Source organism: Sinohyriopsis cumingii, chromosome 18 (assembly GCF_028554795.1).
Source record: "Sinohyriopsis cumingii isolate HCF-2022 chromosome 18, ASM2855479v2, whole genome shotgun sequence".
NCBI classification, from domain to species: domain Eukaryota; kingdom Metazoa; phylum Mollusca; class Bivalvia; order Unionida; family Unionidae; genus Sinohyriopsis; species Sinohyriopsis cumingii.
In genome coordinates this window covers 63,479,818-63,506,866 of record NC_142978.1, presented here as the reverse complement: position 1 = coordinate 63,506,866, position 27,049 = coordinate 63,479,818, and the positions used below count along the sequence as shown (strand labels likewise).

At 35.0% G+C, this 27,049-nt stretch overlaps 1 protein-coding gene across 6 annotated transcripts in view; it reads right to left on the bottom strand.

Annotated features, from left to right (window-relative positions):
- Positions 1-27,049, bottom strand: part of LOC149776786 (uncharacterized) — a 183,011-nt gene that overhangs the window by 106,829 nt on the left and 49,133 nt on the right. For 2 of the 6 annotated variants that reach the window (XR_016416126.1, XM_089941469.1), the window contains exon 3: positions 4,995-5,063. The exons of 3 other annotated variants lie outside the window; for them this stretch is intronic. The gene's annotated coding sequence lies outside the window, so the exon portion shown is untranslated. Of the gene's footprint in view, positions 1-4,994; positions 5,064-27,049 lie in introns of those variants that run through there. One more of the 6 variants, XM_089941467.1, reaches the window with a different exon arrangement.

Genomic DNA, 27,049 nt, shown 5'->3' with positions numbered 1-27,049 from the left:
ATCAAGTAAATCAACAAAATACTTACAGGCATACAGGATCTAGTATTCTAATTTTCTTTGTTCAGAAGCTGAAAATCTTGTCTCACAATCAAAAGTAACTGATATTGTGTTTTTAATAAATGTAGTGACCAATAAAGCCCCATGTAAATGCTAGTGATAACACAGGTCTATAAAAATCCATGAAATGTCACAAAGGAGCTTACAGCAGCTTAGTAGGTCATCCACCCAGACCAACAAAGCCTAGGGTCATTGCCGCCTGACACTGGCTTTTCTATATGAATAAACGGACTTTGTCCAAAAATATATGATAACATCATACTTTAAATCGAGGGGTTGCTCATGGCTACAACCGTCTGACCACAGGTTTATGGTAGTTAGTGAGTTGCTGTTACTGATTTATTTCATTTTCCAGCACATGATAGGCTATACATGGTTAAAATATCTGGTGGAGGAAGAATCCAGGACAACCCTGTGAAGAAACACTGACCCATGGCAAGCTACTGGCAAACTTTCTAATATACCCATGTTAGCCAAGCCCAAGACTTGAACCCATATGGACAGTTCTGAGATGTCATGGATCTATAAAAGTGAGAGCCTTAGACCACCTGGCCAACAGGGGCCCCAGCAGTCTGTATTAGTTAAATTAACAATTGAGAACAAAGTTAGAGCCTTGTAACAGTGTGAATTTTGCAAGATTTAATGGCAGTACATAAATGAGTGAACATTGCAGGGTCAGGGTTAAACACATCCAATTAAGGTGATGAATATGTTTGTTTAACGTGTTAAAGTTAGAGCCTGTACTAGAACATACAGTTTTAATGTCCCTGGTTTGGGGCATGGTTGATTTTTAATTAGAGTCCATTTTGATAACGGCCAGAGAGATGGGCAAGGCTGGGTGAACTTGGGGTCTTAGTATCAGAAAATAACTGGAGCTGAAATGATGCAGAGACAACTTTGTATTAGTTGAAATAAGTCTCAAAAGATGAGACTGTCCAGAAATCAGTTTATCTGGAAAGCACAGAAATCTGAGGAGATACTTTAACATGGATATGCATGTGTTAATTTTTGGCGTCTAGATAAATTTAATCCTGACAGGGTAAGCTTAATAAGGTGGTATGTGTTTCCCAGACAAATGTCAACATTTTGAGTATTCTCCATTGCAAGATTAGTCAGTCCAAATTTTTCTGTAAAAGGTTAAAGTCTTGACTCTGAGGAAAATGCTTGAATTTGTTGTCTTGATTGTTATAGGAATCGTGTATTCTAAGAATTTAGTGAGACAACTGTGTGAATTTATTTGTCTTATATGATATGAATCATGTATGCTGAAAATGAGTTTTCCTGGGTTATAGTATGTCACATGTTGGATTATTAGCAAATAATGTAGTTGCAACATGAAACAGTGAATTTCGTTGATTCATTTGTATAATTAAGATGTGAATTCTTTTAACTGTGAAATGAAGCACCTGCTGGTCGACATTTAGTCCAGTTAGTTATTTATAATCTACAGCAGGGCATAATGATTTATTACTGTGTCTGGTTTATGTTATAGTTTAGTTAGGGATGCTAAATAGCCCATTAGGGAAATTAATGAATCTTCTGGTACTAGGTTTGTAGATCAGCTGTCAGGCTGTGCGCTGTTGAATTATGATATGACAATATCTGACATAACAAGCAGGGATAATGTTCTATTCCAGATTACCTGACAAAATATTTAGATTGCCTATTTATTTGCTTTTAAAAGGGAAATAGCTCCATATATACATCATACAGGCATAGAGAAGTCAACCAAAGTATGGTTGATACCTCAAGGAAGCTGGAAAAGAGATAGAGAGAGGAGCAGAAGGAATATGTCAACTCTAAACTGCCAACAATGTTAAATTTGGAGTGACTGGCAAGCAACCAGATATGCAGGCATGCTAGACAATTGAGCTCAATTGCTCACTTGATTTTATGATGAAACTTGACAATTGGTATAAACAGAACTTATAACTGCATTTTGTAATAATGTTTTGGAAACCATTTGCTAATAATAGTGTATCCTTCAAGTATCTTGTAAAATTTATTTTGGTTAGGATAAATTATTAAATTGTTACATTTTATATATGGGGGCTCATGTTGTTCTATTCTATATCTCTGCTTACATCTCTCTTTATTCCATCCATTAATATCATGCTTTTATTTTTCACTCTATCCAAGCTATAAAACCGTGGTCAATCATTCTCTAGACAATGATAACCAAATCAAACACCCCATTACAAACTTGCTTCTGCAAACAGCATGAAAAAGGGTGTTGTTTTAATTATTTGCAATTAATGCTGACATTAATTTTGCAGAAAAAGAAGAATATGGTGAAGTCTGGAAACCAAACAAGTGAGGGCAGACAGTCTTGACAAACCTTGGTTCAAATGGCTGGGAGTGGTAAAATCAATTTACACAAATAATATGAAACCAGGATTACAGCTTTCTTAGCTATTATATATATTGAGATTAACAACCTTACACTGATAAAAATAATGTGTATTGTGAAAATAATTTCACCAAATACAGAGTTTGGGTTTTATTAAAAAATGTACAAGTCAGTGATGATCTATTTATAAGATTAACTAAAGTGAGAAGGATGGAGTAATCTTGCATGAAGCAAACTTTGTGAGCAAACAACATCTACATCCATTTTGAATTTTACTAAATGGTTCACTAAATTAAATAATAATAATAATAATAATAATAATAATAATAATAATAATAATAATAATATCATTATCATTATTATTATTTGGTGCATGGTATTTGTTCCAATACCAAGTTTTAAAGGTGAAACCTGCATGGACAGGTAACCTGTCTACAAAGGCCATTTTGACCTTTCCCCATGGGTGGCCTAGGTTTGACTGTATATGAAATTATTTTCAGACTAATTAATGGCACACAACAGTAATTCCAGTTCCATCATGGTGTGAATAGCTTCATCCACTCCTTCTATTGTCACACATGTTTGGACTTTAAAAACGATTTTATTTCAGCTTCACTAATAATGTGTACAGTTTCTGTCATTTTTCCTCTTTTACTTCATTAAAATAAACTTGTTTCTGCAACTTTGCATTTACTAATGCAAGATTGGCCTTATTTGCCATAAGGCTGTCATTATCTGTGAGTAGTGCCCAGATGTGTACTGTGCGACATCCAACTATCTTTTCTAACAAATTACCTATCTTTTGATCTGAAAACATATTCAGTTTCTCCATGATTTTGTGTAGCTAATATTAGTGCAAGATAAAAGCTATGTTATAAATAATATAACAGCATAATCTGTCCTGTCTGTACCTCAAAATGACAGAAAAATTATGCGACAGTATGTATTACAAAATAGTTTGGTAATCAATATTGGACATCAGATGTAGATGTGCTACATGAAGTCAGCGTGATCATTTTAGGTGGACAAAGAAACAGAGGTCCCTCACTGCAATTTCCTCAGTGTACTGTGGTTCATTATAACACCAGACTAGAGAGATCCCTCACTATAAACTCCTCAGGATACTGATGCCATAATAACACTGGAGTAGAGAGGTCTCTAACAATAAAACTCATCAGTATACTGATGCCCATTATAATACAGGAATATATATATATATTATTCACATTAAAAGCCCTCAGTTTACTGATGCCCATTATAATGGGGAAATATATATCACTCACTACACTCACTATAAAGAAACTAAGAATTATACCCATTATAATATAAGAATACATATATCTCCCACTATAAAATCCCTCAGTATACTAATGTCCATATAACACATTCCTCTCTATAAAGAAACTTAGTATAATCATACCCATTATAACAAGAATACACATATCCATCACTTTAAATGTCCTAAATTCACCAATGCCATTCATAACACACACACACACACACACACACACACACACACATATATATATGTATGTGTGTGTGTGTGTGTGTGTTAATCTGATTTCAGTTCTTGGCAATCAAGAACCTATTATATTGCAGTTTTCCTTGATATAATACTTTAGTGTTTGTGTTCTATACATTAGTATGACCAAAGCTTGTTAGAACATACATCAGTATCTGACAGCCTCACTGAGAACATGGAGTGTTTTAATATGGTTTACATAAACTTGACATTCTCAAGCAAGACTTTCTGCAAATCATCAAGAAATCATTAAGTTCAATTAATTGCCACGGTGTACTCATCTTTGCAAACCTTGGGTTACCAATCTATTTTGTTTCATATTTGGCATTTGTACATGTACGTAGCTGAAACAATATATATGGCTCTCATATCGGAATTGACACAGCTGAAATAAACTAATCCAGTTAGCATGCATTTCACATTAACCTAAAATTACTGTTGATAATAATCTTTATTAGACTCCAAAAACAACGTAACGTTGCATTTGTTTCTTTAAAACTTCCACACATTTGAAGTCCAAGTAGTGGACATGGATATCACCATAGTGAATACCCAACAGGTCTAATAATGAATTCACTGACTGGTCAATTGTTTTTGTTTACTAAGGATAGTAATGTTTCACCTGCGGGGGTGGGGTGGGGGGCCACTTGTTCCAAAAACTGTTTTGGCTTGCTACATATGCCATCTTTTACAGAAATGGCTCAAAAATATTTAAAACTGCATCATTATTATAAAAGCCTAAATGTATGCAATAACAAAATTTTGGGAACAATTCTTATTTTTAAAACTTAACCACATTTTATCAAGAACTTAAATAATGACAACTTGGTTCTGACTGATAAAAGAATATATAATGATAACAAAGATGGCATTTTGTGATAGAATTAATGTCACATTCCATGCTGAAAGCAACAATAACTCGACAACTACCTTGAACAAAATTACAAAATGTCTTACTACATACAATCCTGTAAACACATCACAGTTTCCTAATGTAAAAAAGGCAACTTTGAACTCGGATTTCTTTTGTTGCAAATTCTTCTAGACAATAGTTGATCAATTTACCTGCCATGTTTTATCTTTCAAATCAATGGGCATGCTTGAAGTTCAGAGAGAAATGACCCCTTGACTTGCCTGGAAAGATACCAAGTAAAGCACATCATGAAACCAGGACAACTGTAGTAGCAAAGATAAAGACCTGATAATATCTAAAAATATCTAGATCTACTAGACTTAAGCATGCATATACACTGGGGTTATATATGTGTGTGTGTGTTTGTGATAGCTAGATTGCTAGCTGGTGAATGCCATTATTACACACCATCTGTATCAGGAAATATTACATGAAAAACAGTTTTAAACTACCAAACTCCTTGCATATTTATGTTTAGAAAACCTGATTTCATGAAAATCTTACTGGAAAAAGGAGTCCTTTCTTGCTGACACAGATTGTAATCTGTTAAATAGCAAACAGTCATCATTCATAGAGCTTAATGCTCATAAAGTACCATCACATCATTTATATAGTAAATTGTCATAAAGGCAATTAAAAGGTACAGTTGGGGAAAAATAAACATCCATCAGATTACACAGCCATAGATTACATAACCAGATTCCTTAACCACAGATTACTTAACCACATATTACTTAATGAGATTCCTTAGCCATACAATACTTAACCAGATTCCTTAACTACAGATTACTTAACCAGATTAATTAACTACAGATTACTTAACCAGATTCCTTAACCACAGATTACTTAACCAGATTAATTAACCACAGATTACTTAACAAGATTCCTTAACCACAGATTACTTAACCAGATTACTTAACCACATATTACTTAATGAGATTCCTTAGTCATACAATACTTAACCAGATTCCTTAACTACAGATTACTTAACCAGATTAATTAACCACAGATTACTTAACAAGATTCCTTAGCCATACAATACTTAACCATAGATTACTTAACCACAGATTACTTAACCAGATTCCTTTTCCATACAATACTTAACCATAGATTCCTTAACCACAGATTACTTAACCAGATTACTTAACCACATATTACTTAATGAGATTCCTTAGTCATACAATACTTAACCAGATTCCTTAACTACAGATTACTTAACCAGATTAATTAACCACAGATTACTTAACAAGATTCCTTAGCCATACAATACTTAACCACAGATTACTTAACCACAGATTACTTAACCAGATTCCTTTTCCATACAATACTTAACCATAGATTCCTTAACCACAGATTACTTAACCAGATTACTTAACCACATATTACTTAATGAGATTCCTTAGCCATACAATACTTAATCAGATTCCTTAACTACAGATTACTTAACCAGATTAATTAACCACAGATTACTTAACCAGATTCCTTAACCACAGATTACTTAACCAGATTAATTAACCAGATTACTTAACAAGATTCCTTAACCACAGATTACTTAACCACATATTACTTAATGAGATTCCTTAGTCATACAATACTTAACCAGATTCCTTAACTACAGATTACTTAACCAGATTAATTAACCACAGATTACTTAACAAGATTCCTTTTCCATACAATACTTAACCATAGATTACTTAACCACAGATTATTTAACCAGATTCCTTAACCAATGATTACTTAAATGACTGACAACTGTGTTTGCTAGCCCATTAGGTTAAATTACACAAGTTCATGATCAGTGGCAACATTCCCTAAAGTTGGGTTTTATTTACCCCATACATAAAATGCAAGACATTTTTTTTTGGTAGTAAGAGCTTTATCTGAGTGTTATTCATTTTTGAAAACAAAATTTCAAAATGCTGCCTTGATTCAAGGACAGAGTGAAGTGAAGCCATAGGGTAGGGTTGGGGGTGATTCTATGCTCAGAGCATACATCAAACAAAATACTGAAAATACTTACCTAAGCGTGTACAATATGTGCTGAAATCATAATACCATCCTGTATTGAGTTGTATGCAGAAAGATCATTTTCAAAGCTGAGAAACACAGCAAAATCTTAAACGAAGTTTGAACAACAGTACAATCTGGTCTCCTAGGATTAGAAACCTAAAGCTAAGCAGACAACAAAGTCTTCTCATTCAATATTGCTATGACAACAAGTATCTGTCAGATTCTATTTGAAGGATAATGAAATATTCCTTAACAGGTGAGAAAATTTGATCAACAGGTAAAAATTCTGAGAAGGGATCAGGTATAACTTCTGACTTGGAATTTGGCCTAGTTGAGTCACTATCTCCAAACAGAGAGACAGACCCTACAGAAGGGCACATCGGAGGTCATTGTACAACAACCACGCATTGAAATACTAGAGGATGGCAACCCCTTTGGACTTTAAATAAGCTGCTATTAAACCCCTCATCAAAGTAAAGGACCTAGGAGTAGAAGAAAGACCAAAAGAACAAGCTTGAAATTAGAAGATTTTTAATCCCAGACAAAACTGCAGGAGTTTCCTGTGGGTTGGGAAGATGATGATGTGCTGATAACCATCTTGAAGATCAACGGAGGCCACCCCCTCTTTCTGCCTCATGGTATTCCTGACTGAGCCAGAAGTCAATGACAATTCTAAAATGCCAGGCTTGCATGATTGTCACTCTCTCTACTATGTTCTTCTTTATAATAGTATACACCTCATCCCATAATGACAGAGAAACCAACTGGGTCTAGTCAAACCAAATGTATTTGGTTTTTTTAAAGAGGTGGAGGTTCTCCGAACTGAAGTTGGTAACCCTCCTTTATTGTGGAAAGGACTTGTACATCATCTGTCAGGTCTGAGCAAGCCTCTGAAAAAGACACATCTGACACTACTGGAATGTTGAGAAGAACAGGCCTTGGGATGACTCTGCAGAGATGATTGCCTTCTTGGGGATGGGTCAGAAGACTTCCTCCCCTGCTCCCTCTGGCAACAATGTCATGAGTAAGATTGGTGGAAAGGAGTTTTCATCTTGCTTTTACATTACCGACAATACCTGTTTTTAAAATGTTCAGTAATGCCAGCCAACAACCTTCTAGGATGGGGGCATTTCTTCACCAGTTTATCCAGGAGTGGTAGCTGAGTCTACAGGACCAGTAATGCTGATATTGCGAGGCCACTAAAAGGATTAGCTCTTCAACCTTCAAATAATATCTTTGCACCAACAGGGCTAGCCTGTGAAAAGCTTTTGCTGTGCTCTAGCAAAAGCTTTGTATGTCTTTAAGGTGACGTTGCTACAGAGGTGAAGGAACTCTGCAGAGAGCACCACAGACATCCAGAGTGTGTTTCTTGATGCTTAGGTAATGGCCTTTAACAATCTCTGCAATACATATAGAGATAATGATTCCCCATTCAAATGAAGGAAGCAGCTGAGAAAAGATCAGCATCTGAAGTCATTTGATAGCTAGTGTCAGGGCATTCAGTTCCAAAACCTAGACAGCCAAGATGGGGAGATGGGCCCAGGTCCCTGCCAAAATCTCCACCTGGTTGCAGCCAAGTCCTATTGGAGTTGGGGTAGGTGAGTAAGGGGCAAAGCGGTTGAAAGAAAACTGTAGCCAGAAGTAGAAACAAGTGGCTATGTGTATAGGAGGGAACATACCACCCCTTCTGATATCAGGCTGTGTAAATTGCCTTAAGGCATCTGCATAGCCAGTTCCCTCATAAAACCTGAGTGAGAACCAATGCCCTCATTGGAACGGAGGGAATCTTAGTGATGAAGAAGGTCCCTTCTTTCTGGCCCTATAGGCATGGCAACTTCCTCCATGCCCCATACCTTGACAAGCCAAGGACAACAAATAGGACAACTACCCATGCATACACATGCAGCAGGTGCTATGGAGGTGGAGTTTGTCCCCAGTAGCCTTTTTATGACTGATGTTACTCACACCTTGAGGTATTATTAAATTCTGAAAGGAAATGCAAGAAGTAACACAATGAACTAGAATGTCAACTGAGAAAGAATTACTTACCCTAATACTAATTACTAAAAGAGGACTCAAAAACACGAAGCATTGCTTCTCTAGCGAGGTGGGAACCCCAGTTGGCCAAGTAATCTAAGGCCCAAGTCTTAACAGATCACTTGCACGTCTTACCTCTGTCCATGTGATTGTTGTTCTATGGTTTAACGCCATTTTTCAGCACAATATAGACTATACATGGCGGCCAGTATAACTGGTGGAGGAAGAACCCTGGAAAACCCAGGGAAGAACCAACGTACCATAAGATGCTACTTGCAAGCTTTCCCACATACCCAGCCGAGTCTTGGAGTGACTCGAACCCATGCAAACATTGGTGAGATGGCAGTGATCCGGAACGGTCAGCGCTTTAGACCACTCAGCCACTTGGGGCCCCTTTGTCCATTTGAAATTGAGTCTTAACTTGACCAATGTGGGTATATGAGAAAGCTTGCCTGTAGCTTCATGTAAGTTGGTGGTTCTTTCCAGTCTTCCTGGGTTCTTCCTCCACCAAATAATGTACTGAAAAATGGCATTACCCCCCCTCCCTAATAAACAAATGCTATATTATTCTCACATCATCCCATTTGTTTGTATGTACTCCCCTGCCAATTTTAAAACAGAAGGTATCAAGGATATAAAAATGAACAAAACTGAATCATTTCTTTCAATAATTTACAGGCTCTAACCTCACCATGGCCAGTGGGTCCTAAACACAATGGTGTCATTAAATGCCGAGGTCTGGGGGTTTACCCCAGCAACTTTGCTGCTAGCACCTGCCAATGTACAATAAAACAATACATGTTTTTTGAAGTAAAAAATTATAAAATCCCTCCTATTTTTGTGGAAAATCCATGTACAGTACATGTAAAAATTAATGAACACATTGCAAACACAACTTGTTCACGTTTCAAATCAAATGAAATTTTCTTTAGCAACATGGTTGCCATATGCTTGAGCCAGTGTAGGTTTTCAAGCAACAGATGTGATGTAATTCACTGTCTTTTAAAATGTCATTAATTCCAAAAAGTCTGGATCTACTTTGAACACAGGTATACAAGAATTCCTCCTATTTATTTGTTTAAACTGTTTTAGAAATATTAAAACTTGACATTGCAAATACTGGATGCAGGTGGCACAGTTTTTACAGAAATAGACTATTCTATAAACTACAAACGGACAACAAGCAGTCTGTTTGCTTGTTCACATCGAGAGCTTCTGTTTGCACTGAAAAACCAAAAATTCAACAGTGTTAGGGACCCCTTGGTGACAAACATGATAGAAGTTAGAAATTATGAATTTAATGACTAATTGTTTGGTTCTTTTTAAAATCAGTGGGGGGAGGAGGTACAAACAAACAAGTGGGTATGCAAATACTATAACAAGGTATGCAAAACCTTGAAATTTCAATGCAATGGGATTTGAGAACATGGTAATTAAACAAGGACTGAGGGGAAAAAAAAGGCAAATACAACACAAGAAAAGGATATGGTTAAACTGCAAATGGCAAGATGACTTAAATAATGAAACAGTGAGTGTCCAGGAAACACATGCTGAAGTAGATAAGGAAAAGAAGGATGTTACTCCAATTGTCAGAAGTGGACTAAGATGGGATCATGTTGCTCTTTGGTCTGGTTAATAACTGGAAGAAAGAATAATTTACTTGGACTAAGGGGCCAGCACCATGAAAAGACACAGTAATACATGTACGATAATATCATATCATGTTTTACTACCAAATAACAATTTTATACTGTTTTGTCCATCTGTATGTGTCAACATGATTCAAGATACAACCAGTTTCAACATATATATATATAATGAGTTTACTTAATCAGCTGATGGAAAATCTAATTGTCCGTTTTATGATCCTTCACTGCTAATTTACAATGCTTGTTTATTTCCAACTTGAGTCAATTATCCTGCCATATGATATTTAATTGAGATCACATGATCAACGAAGAACTCTTTGGAGACAGGAAATGACTAATAGACTTCCTATAAAAAATAGTCTTAAACACTTAAGTCACTCTCCAACTGAAATGTCTATAGAAATGCAAATCAATATGACAATATAAATTAACATGTGAGTATTTATACAATGTATCAAGTGAATATGTACTGAAACAGTGTATCCAATAAATGATAGGACAAAAGCAATGTATCATATAAATGATGTGAGCAATGTATTAGATGAATGATATGCACACAAGTAATGTATCCTATGAATGACAGATACAAAAGCAATGTATCCTGTCAATAATATGTACACAAACAATGTATCCTGTGAATGATATGGACACAAGCAATGTTTCCTGTGAATGTTATGTATACAAATAATGTATCCTGTGAATAATAGGGACATAAGTAATGTATCCTGTGAATGATATGGACACAAGTAATGTATCCTGTGAATGATAGGGATACAAATAATGTAAGGAACACAAGTTTCAATGATCATAAAGAACAGGATGGTTCTGTTCTATTAAGTAAATTACATGATTATTGTGTGAATCAGTATTAGAAATGGTTGACATGTTTTATATTTTCCAAAAGAATATAATGTCTGCAGTAAAACTTCGACTTTCTGTATATGTACAGGTAATGGCAGTGACAGGACTAAATCATGACATACAATGCTGAAAATAAATCTTAACATGTCTTATTGATCCCATTTAAGCAAACAATGAACTGAAGCAGTCCTCAAACACACCTAATTAATTTTCAACCAATCTATCAAATCAAATATAATCAAAATACAAATGAAAGAAAACGAGTTACATTGTGAAAACAACACAAAGTCACTCAGACAACCCAGGGCAAAATGATAAATTGATCAACAGCAAGAACTACTGAAAATCATTTCTACTGAGGGCACCATTAAAAAAAGCTAATGATAAATGGAAAACAAATAAAAACAATAAATTCAAATTTTTTAAATTTTAATATAAATCAAAAAAGTTCAAAGTTAAAGATATTACTCACTGGCTACTAACTAGCTGGGTAACAAAAATGTTTTCTGCTGAAATTGTTTCCCCCAATGCTGTTGACTTCAAATGTCATGACATGAACTGTTTTAAGATTTCTCTACATTCTGTATCTTCACACATTAACTCCTGTATGTTTTTGTCATTTTCGCCTGAAAATCGAGTAGGAAACACATTTTGTTGTTGTTGTTGTTCTAGGGTTTAATGCCATTTTTCAGAACAAGATAGGCTATACGTGGCGGCCAGTATAACTGGTGGAGGAAGAACCCTGAAAAACCCAGGAAGAACCACCGACTCACGAGAAGCTAATGGCAGGCTTTCCCACATACCCACGCAAGCCAAGCCTTGGACTGGAATCCACGCAGACAGAAGTGGGAAACACATTTTGAAAGCTATTTCTGAATAGATCCAAAAACACCAAATCCCAGGTGATATTTCAATAACATACTGCCTAGTAGTGTTAGAAACATTGTTTTTCATTGGCTATTTGGCTCGCGCATGAGCAGAAGGGTAAAAGTTGGAGTTCTTTTTTTTTTGTTGTGCTAAACTGAGCCATTATTTTTGTAGCGAGAACACTCTTTATTCCAAATGCCCATCTTATCCTACTTTTTGCAAAGGTTCATCAGTCTGCAGTTCATACCGGTTTGCCTTAGATCTGAGACCAAAAAGTCTAAAATCCTGACACAAAATCGGATTCCGATCACGGGCGAATTTTGGGTAGAAAAAAGTCGGATTAAAAAAATGAAGTTTTTTTAATCAGTATTTTGTAGTGCAACTAGATATTCCAGACTATTTGGTATCATTGTAGAGCTACATCTGTCTACCTTTTTATAATACCACCCTCTTTAGTGTATCATGCATGACCATGACGCTATAAAGCTTGGCAGTAGGCTACTACCGCCTGCCACGTTAACTCGTCGCTAGGGTTTAATGTGTTCATCCATATTAAATGGCGTATCAGCATCCTTTGTCCTATACAGAAAGGACCCGAAATACATTCTGTCAAAGCAATTCGACTCAAGCGAGTACAAATAGTACTTCATAGTGAATAAGCATCACTTGTACTAAGATTTATACGTTCTTCATTCCATGGATCTTTCTGTCAAATTTGGTCAAACTCTGTTGATATGTCTTTTTACAAGAGCAGATCAGTATCAAATTTAAAGCCCTTGTACCACAGGGCTTTCTGTCAAACTTGGTCAAATTCTGTTCTGTGCTTTCTGAGGTCATTAAAAAAAATTCTGATCTCACTAATAGCAGCCATATTGAATTACGAATCAGCATCATCAATAAACTCAAAGGAGCCCAAGGTAGCCGAGTTGTCAAAGGTAATTGCCTCAAACGAACACTGCCGGCTCATATCTGTCCATGTGGGTACAGGTCTAATTTTTGGCCTATGACTGTATTTGAGAAATCTTTCTAGTAGCTTCCATGGATTGGTGGTTTTCCCTGGTTCCACCTCCACTAGTTACACTGCCACCATGTATCATGTGCTGAAAAATGGCAATAAGCCCACACCAACAAATGCAAAACCTCTTCATACCAGAATGCTTTATGCCAGCTTTGGAAAAATGGTTTGCAGAAGTTGTTTAAAGGTCTTTCATTTTAGTACCACATTCAATTACTATACTTTGTACAAACTTCAAAGTCTTCAGGCCATGATGGTCTCTATCAGATCTGGTCCAATTTTGACAAGTTATATTTTTTTTTTGTGGGGGGGGGGGAAGAAACTGTTAAAAGATTTTCCCCATTTTAGTAATTGTGGCCATATCTTACAGTGCATCAGCATTATTTGTATAAGCTTGAAAGCCTTTCTGCTGAGTGGTGTTTGAGACAACATTTCAAGTTTCTTCTACTTTTTATTAATCTGAACCATATTTAATGGTGAGAAGGCATCATTTGTACAAAACATGGCTTTTCATGCCAACTTTGTTTGAAACTGGTTAGGTAGTTTAGGAGAATTTGAAAACAGCAAATGACAATAGATAATGGGCACCAGATGCTGGGCCATACCTTAAGCTCACTAATTGCCTTATGGACTTGTAAAACCATAACAACAAAAAATGATTGCCAAAGGTTATAACACTGTCTAAAGTAAAACCCTTCTCCAAAGTGGAAAAGACTGGATACCCAAGTCAAAGAAACAATGTTAAGATCAAAACACATCAGAATATGTTGAATATATGTCTTTAGACTGCAACCAAACTCCAAATATATAGCTGTAAGTTCAACAAAGCCCATAACTCTATCCAAAATAGTGCTGATGAGGCAAAATCCATAAAATACATATACTGGTCCAGGAGACAATTATTCTCACAAATTCAATTACAATAAATCTGAAGGATTCTTAATCTATGCTGACAACAAGCAACATTCCAAAATTCCAGAGCAAGACAAAGATTTGCTCAACAAGGAGCACAACTCTGTCGAAAATTAGAGTAAATGACATTAAACTCATAAAAGGCACATTATGTGCAGGAGACAATGTTCATACCAAACTGCATCAGAATATGTTCGATGGTTCTTGAGACATGCCAATTGCAAGCAACATCCCTGTAAAAGTACAAGTTAATTTTCAAGGGTCATAATTCTATCAAAAATACAGTTTACAAGACAAAACATATAAAAGGCTCATTTAGGTCTGAGATGATATTCACACACAGCTGCATGGGAATCTCTTGACTGGTTCTTCAGCTATCTGGACTAAAAGCATGCTACTGGCACTTACTAGCTGAAACAAATTTCCAATAATTAAAAATAGAATCATCTTTTAACTGCTGAGTGTTGAAACCTTCTGTAACATTCTGCAGTGATAATAAGATTTTCAAATTATCTGCTGTATCCGATATTATGGACATCAGATGTGCAACATTTCCATTTATGACTAGCTCAGAAGTCTTTTGGTGAAAGTGCCAATGTCGATAGGACCAGCCATCTAGGACAAGCTGGAGTGATAAGCTGGAGGTCAGATTGGTACCATTTTCATTTACAACCAATCAGACAGCAGAAAAAGCCTTTCAATGAAAACCGTATGTTGTTATGACCATTCATTCATGATATGTAGGGATAAAATTTTCAAAATGGCCACTGTGGCAGCCACATCAGATGTGACAGCAGTGAAGCTAGCTTCATTTAGGACCAAGGAGAAGTTTTTTGGTAATGGCCTTATGCTGATACAACTCTGTGTGTGTCTGTGTGTATGTGTGTGTGTGTGTGTGTTTGTGTGTGTATACGTGTGTTTTATTAATCAAAGAAGGACAATAACTCTATGTAAACTGGACCTGAAACAACAAAACCTTTAAAAGGCACATCCAAGTATCACAAGTAATTCACTTACCAAATAGGATCCAATTAAAACGTGGAATGAATTGCCCACTGAACTTAGACACAAAGACACAGTGATCACATTCAAGAGGGCTCTCAAAACTCACTTATTTCGACTGCAAGAACAAACTTAAAGACCTAATAATGTTTCCTACCTGAAATATTCTCAGCATGTTTTCTATTTTATTTTTAATGTTTTTCTAATTTCATGGCGTTTGTTTTTGTAATAATATTATTATATGTTTTTTATCTTATAGGTGTTGTCTAATATTGTAAAGCACCTACAGCTTCTAAAGATTAGGCGTTACACAAAGTCCTCTATTATTATTATTATTACAAGTAAAGGTTACAGAATTCTGATGGTCACAAATAGTGTAAATGGACAGACGGGTGGAATGATAGACAGATGAAGACAGTGATTACTGCTGAGTATCCATAGTATGGTGCTGAGCCCTAATAATACAAAAAACAATTATATTTTATAAATGAGAAAAAACAATTCAGACAGGTTAGGGCTAGAGTTCTGCTTGACACTATAAAATACTGAAACTCAAATTTTATGTATTAATAATTCTCATGAATATAAATCTGCAAATCTAAATTTAGTTTCAATCCAACAAAAAAAACCCCAATGTTTATGTGGAAATGAAAGGTGGTTCAGATTCAACTGTCAAATGATTACATGTAATGCTTAAAATCAATCTCATCATAATGATTTCATTAGTTGTACAATAATGTATTGAGCTAATGTGCAGAAATGAAAATGGGGCGCTTACAAAATCACTGGCTTCATCTCCATCCAACAATAGCTGAAAATTCCACTCATCTCAGATTTCATCAATACTGAGCTAATTTAGATATTCACCCAAACAAAACAAATAATTACTGGATCATGACGTTAACAGGAAATTCATACAAATAGATGATACAGCTCTTTTAATAATAACATAGAACCATGAAAATTAAATTTATTAACGATTTCATCAACATAAAGCTCCAATGTTTTTACATGTACCAAGTATGAAACACATAAATCGACTTATTGAGCAGAAATAAAAAAAGCAATATCGATAATCAGGGTTGAACCACAACTTCACCGTATGATGGTTCAGATACCTAAGAAGCACACTTGTCGAAGATCTCACGAAAAGAACATGTTCTATATTTGGTTGCAATCCAATGATAGCTATAAACAATATGCAGAGGTAAAAGTTGGCTATTAACGGACGCAGAGGCAATAACTCCACAAAATCATGGTATAAAAAGCCACAAACAAAATATGGTTACTGTAATAGTAACAAAGTGTTTACACATAAACATGTATTCCCTTGCCAACAAAAGAAATGAAGATTAGGACTATATATAGACTGGTATTGAGAACTGAATCAGAGGAGGTCAACAGCTTTGCAAAGGAGTATGCCCTAAGAGCAGATTCAGGTTGGTTTGAACAAGATTCAAACCAGTTACCCAATGGTTGTATGATGGAGTTACCCTGAGGTGCATGCAAATATAAATTTTCATGAATTTTGGCTGTTGCTGCTATGGGGTTAACACCATTTTTTAGCACAAGATATACATGGCAGCCAGTATAACTGGTGGAGGAAGAACCCAGAAAAACCCTGAAAAGAACCACCATCCCACAGGAAGCTACTGGCAAGCTTTCTCACACACCCACATTAGCTGAGCCCTGAGACTCGAACCCACACAGAGAGAGGTGAGATAGCAGTAATCCATAGCAGTGAGTGCTTTTGACCACTCTGCCACTTGTGGCCCCTTACATAGGAGTTAATGTCCCTTAGATGCATCCATGTGCTGGCCAAATAAGATCTTAGATATTGAAGGCATAATTAACTGACATATGAATGAACAAACACATAAATGAATGGGCAAAAAAACTATATGGTCATGACTAAAAATAATTTTATGACTGACAGAACCAGCAAGTGTGTGGAATATTAAATACTATATTTAAAAGAATGAGGGCAGGTGGTTGACTGAAAATAATTATATATAAAACACCTGGAAGAAATGTTTGTGTGCAATAGTTGGGTTAAACCTAAAATTATTTTCATTTTATTAATGGCGCTGAACGAAGGGATTTGAAATATTGGGCAAGTATTACAAATTTTATTCATCCAGACTGAACTTTCTGCACAACTGGTTATTCTACAAATATAAAAGTCAATGTTAACGACCTAAATTTGATCGAGTGAACGGTCAAATCAGAAGCTCTAATTTAACATTTACTTGATACCTGGAATTGTCTGTGCCATTTCAAGATGGCTCAGTGAATTTTCAACCCCTGCATTGTCATACTGATGCTACTGGATGTATACTGTAACTGGGAAGCTGTCAACAAATTATTTTAATAGTGGGCACCAATATGGCAATTTGTTTAAAACAACAAGCCATGCAGCATTTCATTTTCATCATTTTAGAACTTTACTCATTGATGATTCCTGCATAGGATGTAATTAAGTTTTGCTGGTCTAATATGGCAGTAAGATAATTTTGCAAAACATTACATCACTGTTTGCAAGATGTTAATTACTTACCTATACCCAAAACTCCACCCAACTTTGATGGCAAGGTGATAAATAAATAAATAAATAAAGTTATTCTTTCTAAATGGAAACACGAGATGAAGTTAGACATCAAAACTATCCAAAATTATTTTACAAATTCAAAAAAAACAACTCATTCAACACCTTTTCAATATAAAGCAAAATGTTCCATATTATCTTAACTGTGATAGGATTTCTGTCCAGTGATAGCGGTATGGATGATATAAATTACCAATACATACTCTAACTCTTATCTGCCCATTCAGGCAAATTCCTTTGCTTCCAACTTTCAGTTCCATACAAAACAATTTTCAAAGCATTGATGTCAAAAATCTCACACACAGCTTTGTTAGCTTCCTTTGTGTTTTGAGACTCAAAAACAAATTACTTCCAACAATTAGTAACTTTGAGAAAATGATAACTAATAAAAACAGAATCAAACTTCTCTGGCATAATGAAAGACATTCAGGAAATCAAATTAAATGCTGATAAACAATACAGTATTAGACTCGAATGTCTATTTTATAGAAGTAATGCATTCCCCTGCAAAATGGAGTTCTTGAAATTATGAACAGTTCATGAACTTTATGAACTATTCTTGAAATGAACATGAAACATTCTTCAAATCGTTTTTTGGCTGTTCATGAACTACAGTTCCTAAACAGTTCATGAATAACTTTAAGAACAAATAAAGTACAATTCAAGAACAAAAATACATCATAAGAGTTCAAGAACTGTTCTTGAATGAGTTCATGAAAATATCAAGAACAGTTAATGTACTACAATGAATTTAAATAGTTCATAAAATGCTCATGAATAGTTCTTGACAGAATTCTGGACCATGTCAAGAACAGTTCAAGAACAAAAAGAATGGCAACTAAATTAAATTAAATAGCTGAAAAGTTTATGTTAATATTTGGAAACAAATCAAGAATAGTTTAAGCACACAAAAGTTGCAGCTGAAATAACTGAAAACTTCATAAAAATGTATGTTCATTTGATTTTGAATACAGCACCATTCAATGAAAGAGACTACTTTTGTCATAAACTTAACCTTTTAAACTGCAATCTCACTCCCTGTTTTCAATATTACTTAAAATGAAATGTTCTAGGCAATTATAAAACCAGAGGATGTCTCAAAAGATGAGATCAGGAACAAGAATCTAATATGTAATTCTGAATGGCCTTAGACTTAGCAAAATAATGAAATCAAAAAGTAATATTATAACCATGCAACTCGTGCTTTATGATTCTCATAAACATGCAAAGTAACCCCTAGCACATGATACTGTATTATAATTACTATTTAAAGTCATTCGCAACATCGAGGTCAATCGTATGGGTCATATGTTACATTGCAGAAATAGCAGAGATAAATCCAAATAATGGTTGCTGATGCGGTTGGTCAATTCAAAATTGAAATATTACGCCAACGGACATCGTGCTCATTTGCTGAATATTAAACAAAATGGATTCATTGATAGAAGGTTGAAAATACTGTTTGTTGTTTTGGTATCACAATGAAAGGAATTGGTCAATAAAAGGCGTCACTATAATACTGAAGCTACGCCGTGATGAGTACAGAAAAGATTTAGTAATGGCTAAATTTCAAGGGAAACCTTACCATGCAGCCATCCTAGGAATTGAAGGTAAACTATTTTAAAACATTTCTCGTAAAATAGGCCTGACCATAGACTCTTTCACAATTACTTAGGGCCTGTGGTTTTGGTTAGTAACATAACAAGATTTACCGTCAAAATGAAAACGTCATAATCCTAAGCAAGTAATAATTGATTCTTTAAAAGTATTATTCAGTCATATGACCGCAGTAATCCTGAAATGGTCTCTTGAGCACTAAGGGTTCCAACTGGACTAGAACCCTTACACCAATCCCTGCCCCCACCCCCATCAGAAAATATCTTTAAAAAAAGGTAAAAAGTATGACATTTTGAGGCCAGATTATCACTCTTTTCGTGGAAAAGACTGGACAATTTTGGTATAATCCCCACCTTTTCCTGAAAGTTTTTCTGCCAAATAAATTTCATTATTAAAGAAGTGAAAATTTGTTTTTATGTTTGTTTTATGTTAGTTCAATCGTTAACGGCATAACAGTGTTCAAGTATCTACTTTAGGTATAATTACGAAAGGTTCAAAAGTTTTATCTGGACTGTGATTCACAGTGAGTCTGACAGAAATGAACAATTCTGTAATTATTCATAAACTCTTTTAGAACACTTGTTCATGAAATATTAATAAAATGCACCTGAACATTTCATGACCTGTTCATAAACATTAAATGGCCAAATTTTCAAGAACTTAATTTCAAGAATTGTTCTAGAATATTAGTTCTTGAACAGGTCATGAACAATCCATGTTAAAATGTTCACAAACTGTTCAAGAACTTATGTTCTAGAACATTTAGGGTCATACATTCTTGAAAATTCAGCCATTTAATGTTCAAGAACTGCTCATGAAATGTTCATGTGCATTTTATGAATGGTTCATGAAAAGTGTTCTAGAACAATTCATGGATAATTCAAGAGCTGTTCATGAAATTTCCACAGTGGTTATCAAACTCATGTGAGATATCATGAGCATTCACATGATGTCTGATCAATATCAGACTAAAAATATGGCTTTCAGTGGCATCAAGCTCAGCCAATTAGATGTAGGATCACCTCATTAAACTGCATGGATCCCATCTGCTACCAAAATTATCTAATGATCTTGATGATACATGGTCATAATCCACATCTCAAAAATGCTGGATTGGAAATATGGCTTCCAGTAGGGTAACAAGCTGAGCCAATCTGAGTCAAGGCTGCCTCATTACTATCTGTGGATTTCACTCATTATCAAAAATGTCCAAGTTCTTGATGATATTAGCAAATATTTCAAGTCTGATCAAAATCAAATCACAAAAAGGGCTTACAGACTGAGGTAACAAACTCAGGCAATCAAAATTATGGAAGGTTAATGCATGGATCTTGTTCATTATCAAACTCAGCCAATCAAATGGATGGTCATACATCAATAATATGCATGGATCTTGCTCATTATCGAACTTAGCCAATCAAATGGTTGGTCATACATCAATAATATGCATGGATCTTGCTCATTATCAAACTTAGCCAATCAAATGGTTGGTCATACATCAATAATATGCATGGATCTTGCTCATTATCGAACTTAGCCAATCAAATGGAAGGTTAGATCAATAATATGCATGGATCTCCCTCATTATCGAACTTAGCCAATCAAATAGAAGGTTAGATCAATAATATGCATGGATCTTGCTCATTATTAAACTCACCAAAGATCTTTAAACCATAAGCCCAGATTTCAAGTTTGATCAAAACTGTTTGAGAAACATGGCTTGCAGAGTTCCGATTTGATGCAAATCAGCTCACTGGTATGTATGGATCCTGTTCACTGGTATGTGTGGATCCTGTTCTTGATCTAACTTGCAAGATCTTGAAGACATATTCCAAGTCTGATCTAATTTTGGATCAGAAATGCAGCATTTGTGGTAAGAAATTCAACCATGTATGATCATGTCATTATGAGTAGTGGACCTCACATAACAGTAGTTAGGGTAGTGTTAATCTATAGATAGTAACAGTAGTTAGGGTAGTGTTATTCTATAGATATTAACAGTAGTTAGGGTAGTGTTATTCTATAGATATTAACAGTAGTTAGTGTAGTGTTAGTCTATAGATAGTAACAGTAGCTAGGGTAGTGTTATTCTGGTAACAGTAGTTAGGGTAGTGTTATTCTATAGATATTAACAGTAGTTAGGGTAGTATTATTCTATAGATATTAACAGTAGTTAGTGTAGTGTTAGTCTATAGATAGTAACAGTAGTTAGTGTAGTGTTAGTCTATAGATAGTAACAGTAGTTAGGGTAGTTTTATTCTATAGATAGTAACAGTAGTTAGGGTAGTGTTATTCTATTGATAGTAACAGTAGTTAGGGTAGTATTATTCTATAGATATTAACAGTAGTTAGTGTAGTGTTAGTCTATAGATAGTAACAGTAGTTAGGGTAGTGTTAGTCTATAGATAGTAACAGTAGTTAGGGTAGTTTTATTCTATAGATAGTAACAGTAGTTAGGGTAGTGTTATTCTATAGATATTAACAGTAGTTAGGGTAGTATTATTCTATAGATATTAACAGTAGTTAGTGTAGTGTTAGTCTATAGATAGTAACAGTAGTTAGTGTAGTGTTAGTCTATAGATAGTAACAGTAGTTAGGGTAGTGTTATTCTATAGATATTAACAGTAGTTAGGGTAGTGTTATTCTGTAGATAGTAACAATAGTTAGGGTAGTGTTATTCTATAGATAGTAACAGTAGCTAGGGTAGTGTTATTCTATAGATAGTAACAGTAGTTAGGGTAGTATTATTCTATAGATAGTAACAGTAGTTAGGGTAGTGTTATTCTATAGATATTAACAGCTTGTTAAACAAAGGATTTGATCTGGAAATATTCCTGTACGTATTTCCAACAGGACCCTTCAGCTGACTTGTGATATATACTAGTAGGCATTTAAATGTACAATGTGTACAGATGAAAACGTCTGCATGCAATTTCACACTTTAAAAACAGGCAAGATAATCCCCTGAAACTTCTGTTGTTGTTGTTGTTGGGTTTAACGCCATTTTTCAGCACACGATAGGCTATGCATACCGGCCAGTATTAATGGTGGAGGAAGAACCCGGGAAAACCCTGGGAACAACCACCGACCCACGAGAACCTGAAACTTCTGTTAGTATTAGTACAGGTTTGAGACTGATTTATTGGCGTAAAGCTGGCTATATATACTCATTCCTTCACAAACTCTCAAAATAGTTATGACCAATCCGAAAAAATTGATTTCAACTGTTCACCTTTGATAAAAAAAAGTAATTAGAATCTCTTTAGAACTAAATCCACATTTTATGCAAAATCAGTAAAATGACATCATTGCATATATTCATATTTTTGTTGTTCATCCCATCAATTTTTCTTCTGCATGCAAATGTATTTCTTTATTTCCTTCCAAATAAAAAATTTAAAATTGTATTAATTGGATAACGTCGACCTGATGTTCATACCCAACTTCTCAACCAACGGTGTACCTGCTTTCACCACAATAAAATGAAATAAATTTTCAGGTTTATTTTGATCAACTGATCTCTCAGTAAGTTTCTTTTATTATAAATGATGACACTGTCAGTTTTCTTACAGACTGATTTCTTTCCATGATTGTTAGAAAAAAATCAATCAATAAATGGTGAAACATTTATTATGCTGCAGAGTACTGATTTCAATAGTTAGCCACTGCACTTCATTGCGTTTGGGTGTAACCTGTACTTTAAGCCTAGTCTTGGTCACCAACAAGTGTTATTTTTTTTTATCTCCCACAAAGTTATAAGAGAAATTCGAATGGACATGCATCTCAGTCAACAAAACTTTGCTCAGCTTCCACCTGGATTAGCCCATCAAACAAATGGGATGTACTTTCTTGATGATGATATTCTTCTTTTACACAGCTTACTTACATGTCCATTATCCTTCTCCATCAGTTTTAATAAATTAAATTCATAAGAATGTTACACAACATCTAAAGTGTTTACAAAATTTCCTACATTACTTCTGAGTGTTAACACAAATGTCATTAATGAGACCATCTGCAAGTCTTTTACACTCATCTTACCTCCACATGACCCCATATATGATTCCGTTTCAAAACACACCTGTAAAAGTTACACTTTATAAAGTGATGGACATCAAAATTTGTGGTTCTACAAGCCACTGGAAAGTTTTATTCCACTGTGATGTAATTTCCCTCTATGACAAACTGTTATGAAGATTTTGTTTTTGTGTAGCGTCTTGACAGCACAAGAACATGTTAAGATTTTTAAGTGTTGAAGCGTTTGGAGCAAACTTCCTTGCCCATGGACACACCAAAGCAATTGACCCAGACTGATCCAATGGTTGTAGTTAAACCTACACACTTTAAGTACAAGTCAAGCATGCTCAACACTGAGCAACCTTGGTACTTTGTGTCAGGACGAATTGAATTGTCTTCCACTGTTGAAAGAAACTGTCTAAAGTATGTCAGAATGGCGTATAAGACTTAATAGAATGGGGATAAGACTTAATAGAATGGGGATAAGACTTAATAGAATGGGGATAAGACTTAATAGAATGGGGATAAGACTTAATAGAATGGGGATAAGACTTATTAGAATGGGGATAAGACTTAATAGAATGGGGATAAGACTTAATAGAATGGGGATAAGACTTAATAGAATGGGGATAAGACTTAATAGAATGGGGATAAGACTTAATAGAATGGGGATAAGACTTAATAGAATGGGGATAAGGATCCTGTGATAAAAGGGGTATAAGAGTCCTTTGTTAGACATGCTGACATGAGTATTGCATAATGCAGATAATAGTCATGTCAGTCTTGTTATATTTTGGACATGAAACTTGTGTTAGAATGGGGATTAACGTCTTGTGTTAGAATGGGGATTAAAGTCTTGTGTTAGAATGGGGATATTGGTCATGTTACAATCAAGATAAAGGTTTTGTGTTAGAATGGGAAAGAGAGTCTTGTGCTACAATGGGGATAAAGGTTATGTTACAATGGGGATAAGGGTATTGTGTTAGAATGGTAATAAGAACTTTGCTCAAATAAGGATGAGAGTTTTGTCAGAATGTTGATGGGTCTTGAATTAGAATGGAGATGCTTGTATGAGAATGGGGATAAGAGTCCCGTGTAAAAGAATGGGAAAAGAATCGTGTTTACAACAGTGATAAAGTCTTATGTTAGAATGGAGACATAAGTTTGTTAGAATGGGAATAAAAGTCTTGAGTTAGAATGGAGATATGATAGCTGTGTTAGGATGGGAATAAGAGTCTTGTGTTAGAATGGAGATATGATAGCTGTGTTAGGATGGGAATAAGAGTCTTGTGTTAGAATGGAGATATGATAGCTGTGTTAGGATGGGAATAAGAGTCTTGTGTTAGAATGGAGATATGATAGCTGTGTTAGGATGGGAATAAGAGTCTTGTTTTAGAATGGATATGAATCTTTCATCTGAATGGAGATAAGAGTCTTGTCAGAATGGAGATAAAAGAATCATGTGTAAGAATGGGGAGATGATAACTGCGTTAGAATGGTTATTATGAATATTGTGTTAGAATGTAAATAAGTCTTGTGCTACAATGGGGATAAGAGTCTTGTGAGAATGGGGATAAAAGTCTTGTTAGAATGGGAAAATGAATATTGTGATAGAATGGGGATAAGATTTTTGTGTTACAACGATGATAAGGGTCTTGTTAGAATGGGGGTGTGTGAGAATGGGTATGTTTCCTTCTTGCTACAGTGAAGATAGGAGTGTTGTATTATAATGGGGACAATGAAGAGTCTTGTGTTACAATGAAGAGTCTTGTGTTGCAATGAGGATAAGAGTCTTGTTAGAATGGAGGTGTGTGCAAATGGGGACATTTCCTTCTTGCTACAATGAAGATAAGAGTCTTGTGTTACAATGAGGATAAGAGTCTTGTGTTACAATGAGGATAAGAGTCTTGTGTTACAATGAAGAGTCTTGTGTTATAATGAGGATCAGTCTTGTCTTACACAATGAGGATGAATCTTGTGATAACAGCCTTGTTAGAATGGGGATAGGAATTTTGTAGTAGAATGGGGATAAGAATATTCTGTTATGAAAAGGATAAGAGTCTTGTGTTACAATGAATCTTGTTAGAATGGTGGTTTGAACATTGTGAGAATGGGGATTAATTCTTTCTTGTTACAATGGAGATATGAGATTGTATTATAATGGGGATAAGAGTCATGTGTTACAATGAAGAATCTTGTGTTAAATGAGGCTAAGAGTACATGTAGATGTATTGTTACAATGGGGATAACAGCCTTATTACACCTGCAAATTCATAAGCATTTCTGCAAATGAATATATAGAGTAAAGTGAACTTTTACTTTTGTTTGATGGTAATAGCCAGGATATTTTAAGATTGCTCTTTATTTCTGGGCTATACAATGAACCAAAGACATGGGTGAAAATGCATTGTAGTTAAGCTTTACATCATATTTGTTGAATAAAAAGCAAACACAATTAAACAACACAAAATTCTTGAAACTTAGCAAGTACACAGTAACACTCAATTCTAATGATCAAAAGTCAGAAGTGAATCATCTACCACAATGTCACAAGCCATGGGCTAACTATTGACCGTGCTCTCTTCTCACTCGTGGCTGCCTGAGATACAATATGTCAGGAATGTGCATAAATCTACTTAACCAATGACTGAAAGCACAAGTAAAATTTTCTCACAATGCTGACCCAACATGACCTTTCATGCTGTTTGAATAAACCAATCAGGTTTCCCTTCAAAACAGTCACAAAGTGATTAACACATTAACCCTGGTGATGACTTTACATGTCAGGAAGTAGTAGCCTACTGCAGAGCTCTGTAGCTTCAAGGTCATGTATGATACACTAACATAGCTCTGCAATGATACCAAATAATCTGGAATTTCTAGTTGCACTACAAAATACAGAGGGAAAAACCTCATTTTGTGGATGCGATTTGTTTCTAAGGAAAATTAGCCCATGGTCGGAATCCAATTTAGTGTCTGTATTTTTAGACTTTTTGGTCTTAGATCTAAAGCAGACTGGTATGAACTGGAACTGCAAAAAGACAAATTAACCTTTGCAAAAAGTAGGATAAGATGGGCATTTGGAATAAAGAGTGGTCTTGATATAAAAATAATGAGTCCATTAAGCACAAAAAAATTATAAAAAAAAGAAAAGAACTCCAACTTTTACCCTTCTGCTCATGCATGAGCCAAATAGCCAATGAAAAACGATGTTTCTAACACAACTAGGCAGTATGTTATTGGAAGATCACTTGGAAGTTGGTGTTTTAGGATGTATTTAGAAATAGCTTTCAAAATGTGTTTCCTACTCGAATTTCAGACGAAAACGACAAAAACCTCCTGGGTTTAATGTGTTAATAAAGTAGGCACTTTCATTTAAGTGTAGGGGATTGTTGCACAAGTTGCTGATGCATTTTTATAAATAAGACTCCCAAGAACTGACTGACACTCAACACCAATTCCTAAATTTAATTTTTTTTTTCAACAGCCATGTGACACAATTATGAATAAGAACTGAGTAATAACAACTGTGTTTCAAGTGTACATAAAATTCTAACATCTGCAAATAGTTTACAACTATCCTATGCCTAAAAGCAGTTTCAACTGGATTGATTA